The sequence below is a fragment of the Triplophysa dalaica genome, chromosome 1, assembly GCF_015846415.1.
Source record: "Triplophysa dalaica isolate WHDGS20190420 chromosome 1, ASM1584641v1, whole genome shotgun sequence".
Lineage (NCBI taxonomy): Eukaryota > Metazoa > Chordata > Actinopteri > Cypriniformes > Nemacheilidae > Triplophysa > Triplophysa dalaica.
In genome coordinates this window covers 18323585-18340825 of record NC_079542.1, presented here as the reverse complement: position 1 = coordinate 18340825, position 17241 = coordinate 18323585, and the positions used below count along the sequence as shown (strand labels likewise).

Here is a 17241-nt window from a genome sequence, read left to right as displayed (position 1 = left end):
ACAATAGTAGGAAAAATAATTGCAGTCTCTAACAAAGATTTAAGTTTGCACATGCCCTAGCAGACCTCCGTTACACTTCGATCGATCCGCATGTTTTTAACTGATGAAGTGAAGTTGACGCAATTGTTACTGTTTATTGCTAAAAGTTTATGAACACACATGCACTTAGAGGGGCACCGACCAATCACAATAGCCTGAGAAGCGGAAGCTCGCTGATATGGTATGGGAGGGACACACACACACTCTAACCGGGGAACCAATCACAACAGACCTGGACAGCTTTACCAATCAGAGCAATTCGGAAGGAGGGACTTTATATAGACCGGAAGAAATCCAGCCATTTTGTTAGAAGAGAGACAGCGGTGAACAATAGCCTTGAAAAATAAAGCTTTTTTTTTAATTAGAAACATGAATATCCATTGTTAAACACACAAAAAGCAAAAGCAAAGCCTCAAAAACAGCAAAAGAATGGCTCCTTTAAGAAATTTTTGATTTAGGTCAAGTGCATACTGAATTATCGGTAACGGTTTCTGCCCAGAATTTTCATTTCGGTACATCACTTATTATTCTGTTTGCAATGACGGACACATAATTAAATTAAGCACATAAGCAGCACAGAACTCTCCAAACATCCGCAGTCGCTGTGAAGGCAGAGCAGAATAGTTCTTTCAACAGACACCTGTCGAATAGTGTGCATAACGCAACTGTCTGAACCCATCTACCACTGATGAAAGATGAGCAAATGCTGTAGAAGAATCTTTAAGGGATGGCCTGTTCCCTGTTTCATCTAAACTATAATTATCTATGCATGGACCACAATGAAGCAATGACGTCTGGGTAATTGGTTGGGTGAGGAATGCACTAACAAACACACAGGTGTGACACAAAGATGTCCCAACAATTTAAATACTCAACTTGACAGCTTCCTGGATTCTTAGGCTTTTTCCATTTTTGAACGATTTTCATGTCTCGCGTCACATCATTTTCCTACCTACACGTGATGTTTGGCTCTCCCCAGCTTCTCTGGAAAATCATTTGTTTTGCTGATGATCTGTGAAAATCATTTAACTCACGGGTTTGCACCATCTTGAAAATGATTCTAGTTAGGGCTGCCCCGACTAAACCTTGATGTGAAGGAGGCTTGGTTGAATAAGTTTTCATTGGTCAGTTAGTCACGTGACGTCACACAGTCAGCATGCATGTTAAAACTTCACGGCACTGCGCTGCTTGCTCAGTGTACGACATCAAAATAAACAACATGAGATCAACGCAAACTGTGTCTATGTTAAAGGGGTGCTGCAATGATGTGTCATGCATTCTGACTTCTTAACTATGTTAAACGTGGTGTCTTCTTATGCTTAACATGGTCAACTTGTCAAAAAACGAGCGTATTGGGCGTATTACGTAGTATTTCTGTGCATAATACTCTTCCCCAGCGATCGTACAGGTTTAGGGAAGTTTTTTTCGAACATATAAAACTTTTTTGTAACAATTTTTCTTAGTCCCTTATTGGGCAATTCTCCCGGAAAGGCATCATGGAGAGCAGGAGAAGGAGCATGCCCAGAAATCACTTTCACTTGTGTGAGGGAGAGACAGAGAGCATACGTTCGCGAAGTTCAGGTGTTAGTTTTTCACTGCATTTGTGTGATGAATGTTATATAAACTGTGGATATAATAATGCTGTGTGGACTAATTGCTGAAATGAAGGGCTACTAGTCGACTAGGAAAATCTTTAGTCGAGGCAGCCCTAAATCTTGTTTTAGCCATTTCACAGCCTGTGTGAACTCCTAGGAAGGTACATCTTACAGAATTGCTTACACAATATCCTGTACTGCGCACGTATCATCTGTATTGTCGGATGTAACCCAAGCCGGAGTTCCCTATGTAGAATGCACTCTCATAAGCGGCATGCTTCTCTCACAGTTTACGCAACAAGCACCTTCATTTGTAACAATAAAAATATATATATATATTTCAGCACAACATAGCCTGAACGATGGAGACTAACTAATAATACAGCAATTAACAGAGTTGACTGCACACATGATAAGAAAAAAAAGATTTGGATTAACAAGCTGCCTGTTTCTAAGAATTGATGGCAGAGTGCCGTCATGACTAAAGACTGAATCTCTGACGCAAGCCACACAGAACAGCCCACACCTGTAGCACCACGATGTCTGTAGTGCACAACTGCAGCCGTGCAAATCACAAAAAATGTTTGCGCGTTAATGCTTGTGGCAGCGCGTTTCTGTCTGCCTCAGCCTAAGCTTGCATACGAGCCTGTGTGTGGGTGTGCGAATGTGTGTCTCATTAGTCGATGCTCTCAGTCAACCCACTGAGTTGAATGAGGGCAACTGGGATTCTGGGGTCCTTATTCTCACACTCACAGTGACTGTTTTTTTAATTACTTTGAAATCTACAGACCTTTCCTTTATTGACTTCAAATAGATTTCAATTCAATTATCTTTACGTGCTGGTTTGGTTTTATTATCAGCAAAATTTCAGTGAAGCCAGTTTGCATCAATGCACACTGTAAAAAGCACTAAGCAACTAAAATGGTACAATGAGGTTCAATTTGTTAACTATATCTGTTAATGCATGCTTAACGAACATGAACAAACAAAAGATTGCACTACCATTACCTAGCATGAAATAAAATAAATAAATGTTGTAAAAAATATTTTACTCATTGTTAGTAAATTTTAATTTTAATAAATTAATTAATGCATTAATGATTGCAACCTTACTGGAAAGTGCTGCCAGTAAAATCAGATTTGAAAATAAATATATTTAAAGAGCACGTTCCCCGCAATCCCATTTTTCAACCTTTAGTTATTGTGTAATGATGCTGTTAGAGCAAAAACAATACCTGCAAAATGATAAAGCTCAAAGTTCAGTGCCATGTGAGATATTGTCTTTAACAGAATTTGCTTTCCAAGGCCTACAGTGAAAGGCTGGAATCGGACTACAGCCCTCTACTTCCCGGGTACATGATGTCACTATTCTAGTGCTTTTAATAACCTCCGCCCAAGGGAAATCGCCAAAAAAGGGGTAAGGTTGTCCTCAGAGAAGAGGAAGAGCCGCTGGAGTAGTGTTTGGTTATCAGAGATTGTAAACATTTGACTGAGCTAGGCCCTAAATTACTTTCACTTTCATCACAGAATGTGTGTAGATGAATTCTTATTACCACCTTTAGGACTAAGATAACCAACGGTCAAATAACAGCTTCCATGACTTTAAAGGTCTGATGAACTGTGCGTGTTTTTTGTTTTATACTGTTATATGAGGTCTATTTATGACCTGCATGTGGTTATTACATCCCAAAACATCAAAATCAATAAGTAATAGGCTATTTTCTACCCAGGTTTTGAGGTCAGCTCTGCAAACGTTCAGTTTTAATGGGCGTGCCGCATTGAAGACTTTATAAGTAAACGCTCACTGCTTTGATTGGATAGCAGTTTGGGTAGTTGGAGGCTTCTATGAATTAGGTTAGAGACGTAATGTTAGGTCACAGTTTTCGTAGGGTATCAGTATTATCTGGAGACCTCCTGTGATTCATAAATGACCTCCCCATGTCAGTATTTCATGTGACTCATTCACACGGGATGATTTTACTCAAATTTACTGACTTATTTCCAGGATGTGATGGCGAGGCTTTGCATACAGTTTGTATACTGTATAGCCTATAGTTGTATTGCGTTTGATGATATATGACTGTACCTGTCAGCATTTGAGACCAGTGATCCTGAACCGGACAAAGATCACCGTGACCACGGGTCTGAAATGTAACGAGTGTTTCCATGATAAATAAACAAACGGGAGACTCCCGGTAACTTATGGATATCACCTAGCCCCCGAAATAATACTAAAACACTTCAAAACAGTCTCCATTATTCGCAAATGGTGTATAAAACCTTGAAAAATTATATATGAGCCCACAAAAATCACAGAGATGGCGATTTGCATGGGATTAATATCACAGACAACCTTTGCAATTAATACAAATGACTAGAGGTCCCCAGGTAATACTAATCTCATGCGATCATCACGCAACTCTAACAAAGCAATAGTGGCGCATAGCTCAAAAAAGTTTGACTCACATAAGATTGCTGCTCCATTCCTATCGGATCCAATATAGAAGGCACAGCAATGCTGTTAAATTTTAAACTCTACACAAATTCGGTTTCGACCTGTGCCTTGCTCACAAAGGAATCCTCGGAGAAATGAAATGGACAAACGGTTCATGTTTTTCCCACATGAGCTGGAATGTCTTTAAAAATAAACTTATGACCCGCATTCCTAATAACGGTTTCGAAGGAAGGTTATGCAGCGACTGTATTCTTTCACAACCAGGGATGGGATAATATTTAGCTATCTTCAACGGCATGTTTGTTTATTGCTTGCTCGCTCTATAGGTTCTGCGCCACTGGTTATGTCATGCGCGAACCAGCGGGCGGGCTAGAGAATTAATCGTAGATATTTTTCTGTCGAGGCAGTGTTCAACCTATCATAGATAGGTGCATTCCAGAATCTGGCGTTCGCTGGGCCTGGTGTCGATAACACATGTAATCTCAGTAACAAGGGCGTTTTCAGTTCTAACACTTACATGATGTTTGCGTGAACATGATTCCCTCTTATATAACAAAAGCTCGGGTTAAATTTGTGATTTTAAATCATGCCTTCTTTAACATCGGCTGTGAAAGCTGTTCTGTGTAATATAGTGATATTGTGTGTTTGTGAGTATACCTCTAAAACACTTCTATGATTCACCCTGCTTGCAAATGTCTCCTGGTCAATTTGCTTGTTTTATTATCCAACTCGGGTCCAATATAAAAAGGCAAAACTAACTCTTCTGTTACTAGTGTTAATTAATATAACCGGTCTGACGCCATTCGGTCCGGTGTCATTTCCCTCGCCATATTAGAAGAAAAAAAGTGAATTCAAAGTGTTACAAAGATTTAAGTTTGCACATGCACTAGCAGACTTCCGTTGCACTTTGATCGATCCGCATGTTTTTAGCTGATAAAGTGAAGTTGCGCCATTGTTACTGTTTTTTGCTAAAAGACAAAGTTTATGAATACACGTACACTGAGAGGGGCACCGACCAATCACAACAGATCACAATCACACACATACTCTTAGCGTGGAAGCAATCACGACAGACCTGGTCAGCTTTACCACTCAAAGCGTTTTGGAGGGACGGACTTTATATAGACCGGAAGAAATCCAGTCATTTTGTTGGAAGAGAGGCAGCGGTGAACAAAAGACTTGAAATATGTTAAGTATAAAGCGTTTTTAGAAATTGGAAACCTGAAAATCCATTGTTAAACACCCAAAAAACATCAGCAAAGCCTCTAAAACAGCCAAAGACTGGGTCCTTTAAAAGCTACTGCCATACTTTCATGTAGTTAGCAACTTTTTGTGAGTAGCTTGTAATGCATCTTAAGGGTAGCTGGACTGTACTTCATTCTTTAAATTACAGTAACTTGATAAGCAACAGTTGCAAAGTAGCTTCCCCGGTACTGATTTAGGGCTGCAACATCTAATCAATAAATTAAATCACTAAATACTTTTGTTATTGATTAATCTGTATGCTGTGCAAGAGCTTCGGTAAAACTAAATTGTAGCATTGGAGCACATTATACTAAAGGCTGTAAGGAGGATCAGTAACATACAGCTTCATGTGTCAAGCACCGCAACTATTTCTATGAAAGAGTGCTTGTGTGATTTGAATGTGTTTTTTAACATGCGTAATTAACATATGTAAAAGGACAGCAACTAATAAAATGATAAACAATTAAAGACAGCAAGAATACACACGTCAAAGGTCAATCACATATAGAGAGAGCTCATTAATTGTACCAAAAATAATTTTCATAAATATTTTTGTTGCCAGATGTGACAGAGTAATGTAAGTAAGGGTTAATTTTATAGGTAGTGCTTTCTATCAATATAAATAATTTCAAAGCAGATTTTTCTTTTATGCAGTCATTTGACTGTAACTTCAAAAAGACAGCGACTACCTGTCCTTTCAAGAAGCAAGTGTGCACTACATTGCTGTGAAAGACCTAAGATTGACAGGTTCGCAACCACAGCCTATTTTGGTAGAATACCTCAATAGATATGCAGTATAGTTAAGGCAACTTCATGAGCGCAGAAGCGGGAAGAATAATACATACTTAGGAACAAATTGTAACTAATATAATTTGTCCGAAGATTACATTTACGAAGCAATATTCTACATAAAACCCAACTCTTCACTGTCCAGGCGAGCCACTGCTGCGCTTTCAATTTTACAGCCAGTTACATCACCAACAAGCTGCGGATGTCCGCTGTGCTAGGTGATGGCAGCCTAAGCCAACATGAACGTATGTTTGCTTTCTAAATAAAGCTCCCTAATTAAACCATCTCATGCTGTGATAACATTACAGGATAAACAAAGCTCAGCCGGCAGAGGGAACGCCTCAGGTTCATTTAGTCCCAACCTTGTCAATCACTTCTGAAATAGCCAAAACAATAGAGCTATATTACTTTCATTTTAACTGCTTACAATACACATAAACTTAAAGGTAGCCTTACTCGCAATATGTGTGTTTAGTATAAATGCTGCCTGTTCATAAGAATAAAAAGAATAAAATTGAATAAAAGTTGATTTCACAGAAATCGAAGTGATTATGAAAAAATTTGTAGTGACGACACTAACACGCAGTGAAGGCATCAATAGGTGACCACATACGTGAATAGTTTCATTGTTGAATTAGAATTTAAAACAAATTCCTAATGGAACCATCACAACTTTCCGGTAGCTCAGCGGTTAGAGGATGGCCCTAGTAACGCCAAGGTCATGGTTTCGATCCCAGGGATTGCACATACTCAGAAACAAATGTATAGCATAATGCAATGTAAGTCAATTTTGACAAAACCTGTCAGACCGTCAGATGATGATTTCAATCAGTACATTTTGCAAAAAAATGAGTTTTTGTGGCCAAGTTATAAGTAGACAACGCAGCTGCTTACCCCGTTTCGAATGGGTGAAACTAAAGTTGTCAAAATATAATCAAAATATACCCATTATCGTAGAGCCTCATCTGCAATATACCACAACTAACACACACATACTCAACCATCCAGCTGTCAGACACACTTTTAATTACACAACAGCCCAGAGGGTAAATTGTGTAACGATGCCTTGGGGAGTGAAAGAAGGGGAAGGATGTGAGGCAGTGACTCAAAGGAGAACAAGAGGACCTAAGGTAAATGGTAATAAACAAGTGTAAGGTAAATAAAGATTATCTGAGAATCCCTAAAAATTCTGTTAAGGATTCAGCTTTGCATACACTTCCGTCCACTAGGTTGCAAAACAGGTGGATTTGTTTTCTCAGTAAACACATGGAAAACTGTAACAAAAAATGTTGCATGTGTAATTTCAATTTCTTTTTTACATTAGATAAGGAGATTTAAAGTAAATCAGCAGTCCTTTCTTTTGCTTGTACCTGTCTTTTCTTAGAGCTAGGCCACTAGGATCATACCTGTCTTGACTATGTAGCTGTAGCTATGAAGGGCAAGAAGGGTGGATCACCTTTTGTCAAACTGCTATAACATCAGTTCTGGGTCGTTTCACAAAGGGATATAAGGGAAATTCCAGCGTTATGGATGTGTCATTTGCAGTCAAAACTTAAAATCTAACTGTAAAAAAAGCAATTTTATAGTATTTTTACATTTCCCAAAATGTATTTAAGTAATAATTTACAGATTTTCTCTGCAAAAAATATTTTAAATTGCAACTGCTTTGTCATTAAATGCAGTCTACAGACACAAATGTAATTTTTTTTGTTCTCATCTAAACGATATAAAACCTGTATTTTGACTTAACTTAAATATAGTACTGTAGTAAAACTGCTAGATCCTATAACGTTTTTGAAACTTTGCCTAATATATTAAATATTAAAATAAAGTTTTACGTGTGCAACGGTTATCGATTCAGTATAGCTAATACAACATATATTAACAATGTGTAATAATTTATATAATATGTAACAGTAAGACTTTTACTTTTAATTGAAACAACAATAATGTAATTCATCTTCAATCAAACTTATAACTCTCCTTTTAGGGATATATATTTTAGTTGGGTGTTAAACCGAGCATGTGAGCGAATCGGAGCGAGAACAAAGTGTTAATATTTCTCGCGGAGAGTAGAGCACCTTTCTGAAAATTCCGCTCCGAGTCGCTCGCTCAGGATTATTGTCCCATGTACACTGAATGAGGCTGAAGCCTGAATACTAGCACAATGGCAACGGCACATCAACTACAAGCACCTCGTCCATTTCCAGAGGTGCCTCGGCGCTTATTACTTTATCAGTTATTTTATACAGTTATTTTAGGCACTCTTTAAATATAAAATGACAAAAAATATTGGCTGTAATATGTATCACAGAATTAGGGACTGAAATATAACTGCTCTTTTTCAGCCTACTACAACTGAGACAAGTTTATTATAAACTGAAAACAATTAGGCCTACTAGACACAAGAGGGATTTTATATAGACCGTAAGAAATCCAGTCGTTTTGATAGAAGAGGGACAGCGGTGAACAATAGACTTGAAATATGTGAAAAATAAAGCATTTCTTTTTATTAGAAAAATGAACATCCATTGTCAAACACCCAAAAAGCCAAATCAAAGCCTCAAAAACAGAAAAAGAATGGCTACTTTAAAGCTAATTGATAGCTAAGGAGTAGTGTTAACGTTAGTACAGATAATACGCTAATTTGTATTCTTAAGATAAAACTTTCAGAGACGTTTTTATGAACGTTTTCGGTTATAGAAATGTATTTTGAGAACCAGATAGCTGATTATTACACCTGTAGGTAAAGTTACACTGCAAGAAATTACATTTTTACCAAGTGACAACAAATCTCACCCCATTTTTTGCTTGTTTTTCCATAAATTTAATTAATTCTTATATTATATTTCATTGAAACAAGACTAAATACCGTAGGTCACTTTTCTTGTCAAGTAATTGTATGTTAATTTAAGAAGTTTTTGATATTTTTACTAAAAACAAGACAAAACTGCTTAGGAAGAATGTCAATTTTTGCAGTGCAGGCAAAAAGGATCTAATATTTCCCTATAAATGTTGTTATAATTTCATAGCAACTCTATATCTTAATTTTCTTCTTGATGTTTTGTATGTGAAAATGTAAATAAAAACAATTTATTTAAAAAAAAAAATATTTTCAGTTTCTGGGGATCTACTGCATGTGATCTACCGCAGATGACCATGACAATCCAGGTATTAAAAAAAATGTTTTATTATCTATAATCTACCTCGTATGTGTGAATAGAATACGATTTATTTAAAATATTTTATTTATAGGTTCTGCGGATCTACTGATTGTGCTAATCTACCGTAGATGACCATGACAATCCAGGTATGGAAAAATTGGACTGTTTATAATCTAACATCTACCTTGTACGTGTGAATGTAATACATTTATTTGGCATTTAAACCACCAAATATTGTCAGAATATCACTATGGTGAAAACCTTTGCATGGAGTTGCTCATTAATAATCTATTACTTGTAGTCACCAAAATGTCTTTAGAAATAAAGTTAATAATATTAAATGAACAGATCAAAACAAACAAAAAATACAATTACAAGTGGGTTTGTAGACTGACATGTGTGTGATGGTGCTTACCAGTTACATAACTCTGAGCAATAGCTCAAATCACTCAATCAATTGCATGTTTTTTTATTGTAGCATCACACATGAGTTCATCCATTCTGACTGAGACAGTTCTCTTCTCTGGGTCACTTAGCTGATGAAATAACGTTCCTATGCCTAAAATCAACTACCACCTGTGTCCGAGATGCTTCAGTCACTAATTCCCACTATTACCAAAGTCTATGAAAGTTTAGGAACGCTCCCTGTGTAATAGCGACATATGCCCATTTGCTGGTTTCAGTTACACTAAATTTAAACTAGACAAATGCCACACATTTCTACTTCTGCCACACCCCAGGAAACAAGCCCCTCTAACCCAACAAGTTGCGGACCTTTTCTCATATTCACAACAAGAAAATAGTAATACACCTTTTTTGTGGCCTGATAAACTAAGGCAGCTCATTGGTACACTGTACAAAACCCTAGAAACGAACTTTGAGACAAGGGCCCGTGACACAATTGGTATTTTCACTGCTTTCCAAATGCATGTAAAGTAGATTCCCTGTCAAAATCTGTCAAGATGAATGTAGTAGAAAGGTTCAATAAAAGGAAGGTGGCGGGAACCGGCAGACATTTAAATAAAGTTTTAATATAAATAATAACAGCCGGCGGCCCCTCACGGCCGACCACGGCGAACAAAACAAAAACACCCAAGTAAAACACAAAAACATAAATACAAATACAAACATGTTCGGGCCCGGTCCTCTCTCCACAACAGTCCCGTCGCTCGTCCTCTTATGCTCCCAATCTCCACCGTGAGATATCCGGGACCGGTGTGCGCACAGCTGATTCAAACTATCAATCACGCCACCGGCCCCGCCTAACGGCTCTCGTCCATCTTCCTAACCACAATGAATATGGACGAAACATGGCAAAATAAGAACAGCAACACTGGGTGAACATAATCACCATGGAGAACAATGTAAAAATGCCATGAAATGACAACCTAATTATTCTGTAGGGCCATTGCATCAGCATATAGCTGTTGAAGTTCATCCACTGGAAAACACGATCACATTCACCAAATATCTCTGTTTTTTTTTAAATGACATCAATGGGCTAGCAATTGGCAAAATAAAATCACTTTGTGCCATTTTCTTTGGGAGTTTCAACTTTTAAAAGCTACATAGTGTATCTCCTCATGGTTCCGGCCAAATGGATTGACTGCACGGAGCTAAATCACACATTGATGTTATACTTTAACACTGTGCTGTAGATTCAAGACTCAGCACTGCTTCAAACCAGAACAGAACATATCTGAATATATCACTGGCAACAGACTCAATCACGCTCAAAATGCTCTTAGTAAAGTCTCTGGTTAGTGCAGGACTTCATGAACACAAGTAAACATGTATGTTTGAGCTGATGATGTACAGCCTTTCGAAGTTTTATGTTTCAGGGAGGTTTAAATTCTTTCAAGTGTACATAATGCATTGCTATGTGGTTTCTAGGATGTTCCCAGTGGTTCTAGGATGTTACGACGAGAGATCAAGTTCAAGACTCTATTACGCTGCTTTTTCTACAGGTCTATAGGTTTTTTTTCATCCACCAGGCACAAGTCTTTGATCTGACTGTTTAGAAACATAACAGCATAGCTTTAACAAGCCACATGTTGTGCCAAAGTTTAACTCTAATATCGATCACAATGATTAAGAATCTTCAAATTGGACAAATTACATTTTGCCTAATAGCAAAAACCAATATTGGTAATATAGCAAGAGCTTTCATCGCCATGGTCTCTTCACACTAGCAGCAGAATAGCTTGCGGTAAGCTCTTGTGCTCTAAATAAAGCACCCTGGCTGAGCTACACCCCAACAACTATCCCCTGACCTACAAGCAGTCACACCTGCTACGCCTGAGCCTGTTGCCTCACCTGGGGACGAAGCGCACAGCATTTTAACAGTCCTCTCCCGTTTTCGGCATACACACAGAGTGAGGCCGTGCGGGGCTGAATAGTCCAAAGATTCGTCTGGTGGCACTTGCAGTCTGAAGGGGGAGTCTTCCTCAGCCGGGACCAGCGAACCTGCAGTCTGCCCTCTGCCACTCTTGCTGTGGCTCAAAATAACCCACCCTGAGAGCGATGTAATTTCAGTCTTTCCCACGACCGAGACAGCAAGCCAGCCAGATGAGCAGATGCAAGCTAGCGCAGATGTCAAACATTGCACGTCCTGCTTTTTTCACCAACATTTGGCATCTGACTTGTAAACTACCTCTACGCCGGTTTTAATGGACTCTGTCAATCTGAATTTTCTGAACTACAAGACTGTAACGAGTGCAAAATGCTGTAACAAATGCTGCCAGTGCCATGTTGAGCAAACTACTGATAAAAAAGATGAACGAAGGAAAGCAAGAGAGAAACTTCAAAAGAGAGACAGAGAGAACCCTCTTTCCTCTTTCTGTCTAGGTCCTGTGCCCCTCCCCTTGAATTCCTCTGCCATCTAAAGACCACATGGTGTGCCTGGGCACAACGCCAGACAGCTCCACACTATCTGACTCTACCCACCCCTGAGAGAGCACCTTCTGCCCCTACTACGTCCACCTCTAGAAAGGGAAGAGTCCACTTTTACAGCACACTCACTTAACCTCTGTTGTACAGACACAATAATCACGGCAATTCGTAACTATTGCACAGGGTGGTTTCTTCGCACAATTTCATTAGTGAGTTTTAGTACGATTTACCTTCGATCAGAGAAGGTTAGGCTGAGGGGTTAGGTTGGGGATGGGGCTTCAGTGCTTTTTCCTACAAATTGTATGTTTTTGTTAGTGGTGGGCCGTTAACGGCGTTAACGCCGTTAACGCAGTGAGCCTATTATCGCGCGTTAAAAAAAATGTCGCCGTTAATCTATTCTCAAAGTTGGGTTGGGAGCTGGGTCTATACTACGCAAGCTATGATGACTTTCACCTTGATATTTTAGCGCGGATGTATACCAGCTTAACTGCACTGTACGGGGCGAGAACGAGATTTTTCAACTCGCGTGATTCGTGTCATTCGCGGAAGCAGAAGCCGCCTAATCATCTCATAACCAGGGCTTCATTCGCGCGATTCGCGCAGCAAGTAGGTCTATTGGCTCTTTGCATTAACATATAAATCACTCGCGCTTGACACGCCATTCGCGTTTGGTCTGAACACAACATAACGTTACTGTGAAATTACCGCATCAAACGTGACGTGCTAACATTGATGCAGCTATGAAGCCGCCGGGTTTGCTTCAGGGAATATTAATTTTTAAGAAGCTTCCCAATAGAAACATCGACAAGACTAAGGTTGTTTGCACCTTGTGCAATGCGGAATTGGTTTAAAAAAACACTTTCTCTCAACAGGTAAAGGTCTAGCTTTAGTTGAAACCAGTAACTTTGTATTGAGATCTAATGTATTATGGCTCCTGTATGACATATCGCTTGTTGCTCCCTCACTCTTTGTAAGTCGCTTTGGATAAAAGCGTCTGCTAAATGACTAAATGTAAATGTACTGTAGGAGCTCTTCCAGTCTCAAGTACCACCTAAACACAAATCATCCCTTAGCTAATGCGGAAGTAAACACAAGTTCATCTTATTGAACATAATTTAATTTTCATCACCAATTATCATAGTAGAACAGCTTTCTCAAGCAGTTTGTGATGCATTTTGGAAACAGGAGATGAGCCCCTGGTCTAATGCGCCACCTGGCTTGAGAAACCCGTTCTCAAAGACTTACTTTTAGTCATTATTTGGGTAGCACACATATTCTGAATGCCTTCGGCAGAATTCAAATGAGCCATTTTAATCTAGATTAATCTAGATTAATTTTGGAATTAATCTAGATTAATCTAGATTAAAAAAATTAATCTATGCCCACCACTAGTTTTTGTACAATTCACATTTTATGAATTCATCAGAATAACCCACCTTGTAAAATTAGTTAAAAATTCCTGTGAGATTAGGCTGGTTGTATATATTAAGGTTCAAAAGTAGAGGTCTTCAGTTGCTATTACTTCCTGTCCTAGAAGTCAGGTTTTTGCCATATTGTGTCATGTGCAAGTGTCTTAAAAAAAAAACAGAAATAGAAAATTGCACACATCCCCAAGTCTCGGATAGGGCATTCAAGGTGATGATGATTACTATGCAAATATTCACAGATTAACCAAACAAACAGACAGTCATGCTAAATTCACTTTATTCAACATGGGAAAAAACTTACCTAAGCTTTAATAAAAGTAATTATGAATTTCACTGCCTAACCAGAACATGAACTACTACCATCCACTTCAGTACAGTAAGGCTAAAAACTTATTATAACTGACAAATACTTCATCTTAAAAAGAACAGTTCACACAGAAATGTAATAAATTTATTTGTTCTGATGATCACAGAGAAAGATATTTGGAAGGCTGCTTGTAACCAAACAGGTTTTGGCCACCATTGACAACCATAGGAGGAGAAAATTCTGTCTTTATTCTGTTGAACACAAACTAACATATTTTGAAGAATGTAGGAAAGTAAAAAGTTCAGTGGAACTTTTGACTACCATTGTCATTTTCTTACGATGGTAGCCAATGGGGGGCAAGCACTGTTTGGTTACAAGCATTCTTCCAGATGTATTTCTCTGTGCTCATCAGAACAAAGAAATAGCCTATACACAGATTTGGAACAACTCGAGGGTGAGTAAATGATGACAGAACTGTTACTTCATTATGTATGTTTGACATGTTGCTGACATGTTGATGTTTTTTTATAATAATTGAGTTAATGTTAAAAATATCGTTGGGTGCAAACTTTGCTTTATTGTCTTAGTGATATAATGAGTATCTAAAGAAAATTAAGAAATTACTGTAAAAGAGTTAAAATGGGTTATAACAGAATTATGTAAAATAGTGCATCTATATGTGATTATATATTAGGGCTGGGATGATATATTGTGTCATTTTTCTGCTCAGTTTCAGAATGAATTAATGTTAAATGCAGTCACATCAGAAAGCCAGAGGGCGCTCTCGCGCAGAAACTTTAATATGCGACACAGAAGAAGAGCGATTTACACAGGTATGCTACGTCCCGGTTGTATACTATGCCCGTAAAGTATGTAGGCTAATGTTTTTGTCATGTAAAAGTATATACATTTTAGTGCATAGAAAAACTGTGTGCACACACTGAAGTGGTCGTTGTTGCCTAGAGGACACTGTGTTCCTTAACTGTCACGAACATCAAAATACAGCTTTTCCTTGCATTTAAGTATTTTATCATTTATTATTTTGCATTTAATGTTTACTGTATACTTACATTTATTGATTTAGCAAAATATCTTTTATTTAATTTTATAAATGCAGTGAAGCGTCACTAAACTCCACCCTCTCGTGGTGAGTTGTGGGAAAAATCAGCCGTTAAGTGTCCAGGGATTCACACTTTGAATTTTCACCGTAAATAGTAGTCCATCCGGGTACTTTAAGAATACTCATTTCAGGATACTATGATTTGGGACATTATAATTCTATTTTCGAATACTATTTAGGACGGATAGTATGCGAATTGGGACACAGCATTAGTTCAAGGAAATGCCAATGGGCATATTCTATCGCTGTTCTTCAAACCTTTTTAGGTAGTTTCATGATAACGAAGTAAATTTCTAATGATGATTTTTGACGAGTGTTGATTTTTCAAATGCATGTTATAAACAACTCAATCTAGTAGTGATTTAAGATTGAGCAGTACTTTCCTACTTCTAAAAACAGAATCGAAGTCTTGCGATTCAGATACGATTCTAGACAAGTATAATTAGCGTGAATCACGATACATCGTTCCCAGCCCTATGTAAGTCACGTCATTTTTTGGTTGTAAAATGGAGAAGAGTCAGACAGCACTGAGCGGCACCTGATGTGTGTGTGTATAGTAACAACAGCCCTGCCCTGCCCTTTAACTACATTAAAATCATGATGACTCGCATTGACCGACAAATCGCTAAACATAAGAACCTGTTAAACAACTAAAAATGAATGTCTTTCTACCCACCTGTGAAAACTGCTGCTACGTTAGGATTGACATACATATTTACAAAGCATTTTCATTTTTCTTTCCAATTAGACATGATATTTTCTTTACCACTGCCTGGCGATTACGCAAAACACAGGGCTGCAAGGTAGAAATAATACAAAATAAAAATCCTGTTCTTTCATCAAAACACTGTTCAATGATTTTTGTCATTCTCAACAGGTCTGGGGATAAAGGTGCTAGGTAGTATGTTGGGAGACATTTAGTTAAAGAATTCATACAGTCACAACAAAAAATCATAATTTTAAGAATAACACCTTTGTGTGTCCAAGCATATTGTCAAAATTATACAAAGCAATAGAATGACAAACACTGTATTGCACAGAGGTTCTTTTATTTCCAGCAGTTACTCCAAACACATCTTCTTGACTTCGGTCTCAAATTACACTTTTTTCCCCTTTCTTCTGTCAGTTTACGTTAAATATCTCAGATGGTTGTCATGTTACAAGTGAAATCTCTTTCTGCTTCAACGAAAGCACAACAGTGATGATTCCACTGATTCCTAAAGTTTATGAAGTAGCAAAGCCTCCTGTCCTTATTTGGTAACTTATCACAACAGTACAGCATTTAGCACAATAAACAAAACATTATTCTTTGAAATACGCCAAAATTGCTCTGCAATCTCCTTTTCTGACCATGCAAAACTTAAGCAAAAAACACAGAGGTGCACCCACACAGTGGCATTCTGCTTTCACTATACCCAAATCTCTTTCCTTCAGGACACACTCGAGCACACTGACAGATGCTGATATGGTTGCTTCTTCTCACACATGTTTTTTCATTAGGCGACACACACACACGTCACAAGCCATGCTTGTGGCCATGCCTGATGGTCACAAACTGTGGACTATCAGCACGACTTATTGCGCAGCTGACATTACAGTCACACACAGTTCAACAACAGACTTATCAAATTACTAACATTGAAAAGACGAATAGAGCATCCTTTTCTAGTGTCGGCTGAATTTACGCATTTCCTGATCAAGCAATATAAAGTTACTAAAGACTTGTTGAAATATTTAACAAAATGTATTCAAATTCTAACACGATCCTTTCTAAAATCTTCTCATGCTTAGGAGCAATTTACGGGCAATTGCTTTATCATGTTTACATTTACCGTCTTAGATATAGAAACTTTGAATAGCAAGAAGAACCAACACAGGATGTATATGCACAGCACAATTAAGTAATGCAAGTTAACAAATGTTTGTTCAGTTACACAATAACACATATATTCAGAGATTTAGTTTCATATAATAAATATTTTATGGTTACCCCAAAAAGCAATCCAGAACTATAAGCATTATCCCGAACAGATACACATTCCTCTTAACTGTGAAGACTAATTTATTTGAACACATTAATGATTCGATAACAACTTGCATTTTTTAAACACATAAAAAGGTAAACACCAGTCAGTACCTAAAATAGATGCAGGTGAATACTAATGTACTGTTGTAAATATAAGATAACAACACAAGTATTAATGGAAA

The 17241-nt window shown here is 37.9% G+C and overlaps 1 protein-coding gene across 2 annotated transcripts in view; it reads right to left on the bottom strand.

Annotated features, from left to right (window-relative positions):
* Window positions 1-17241, bottom strand: part of nfatc3a (nuclear factor of activated T cells 3a) — a 70169-nt gene that overhangs the window by 52043 nt on the left and 885 nt on the right. The gene's annotated exons all lie outside the window — the stretch shown is intronic.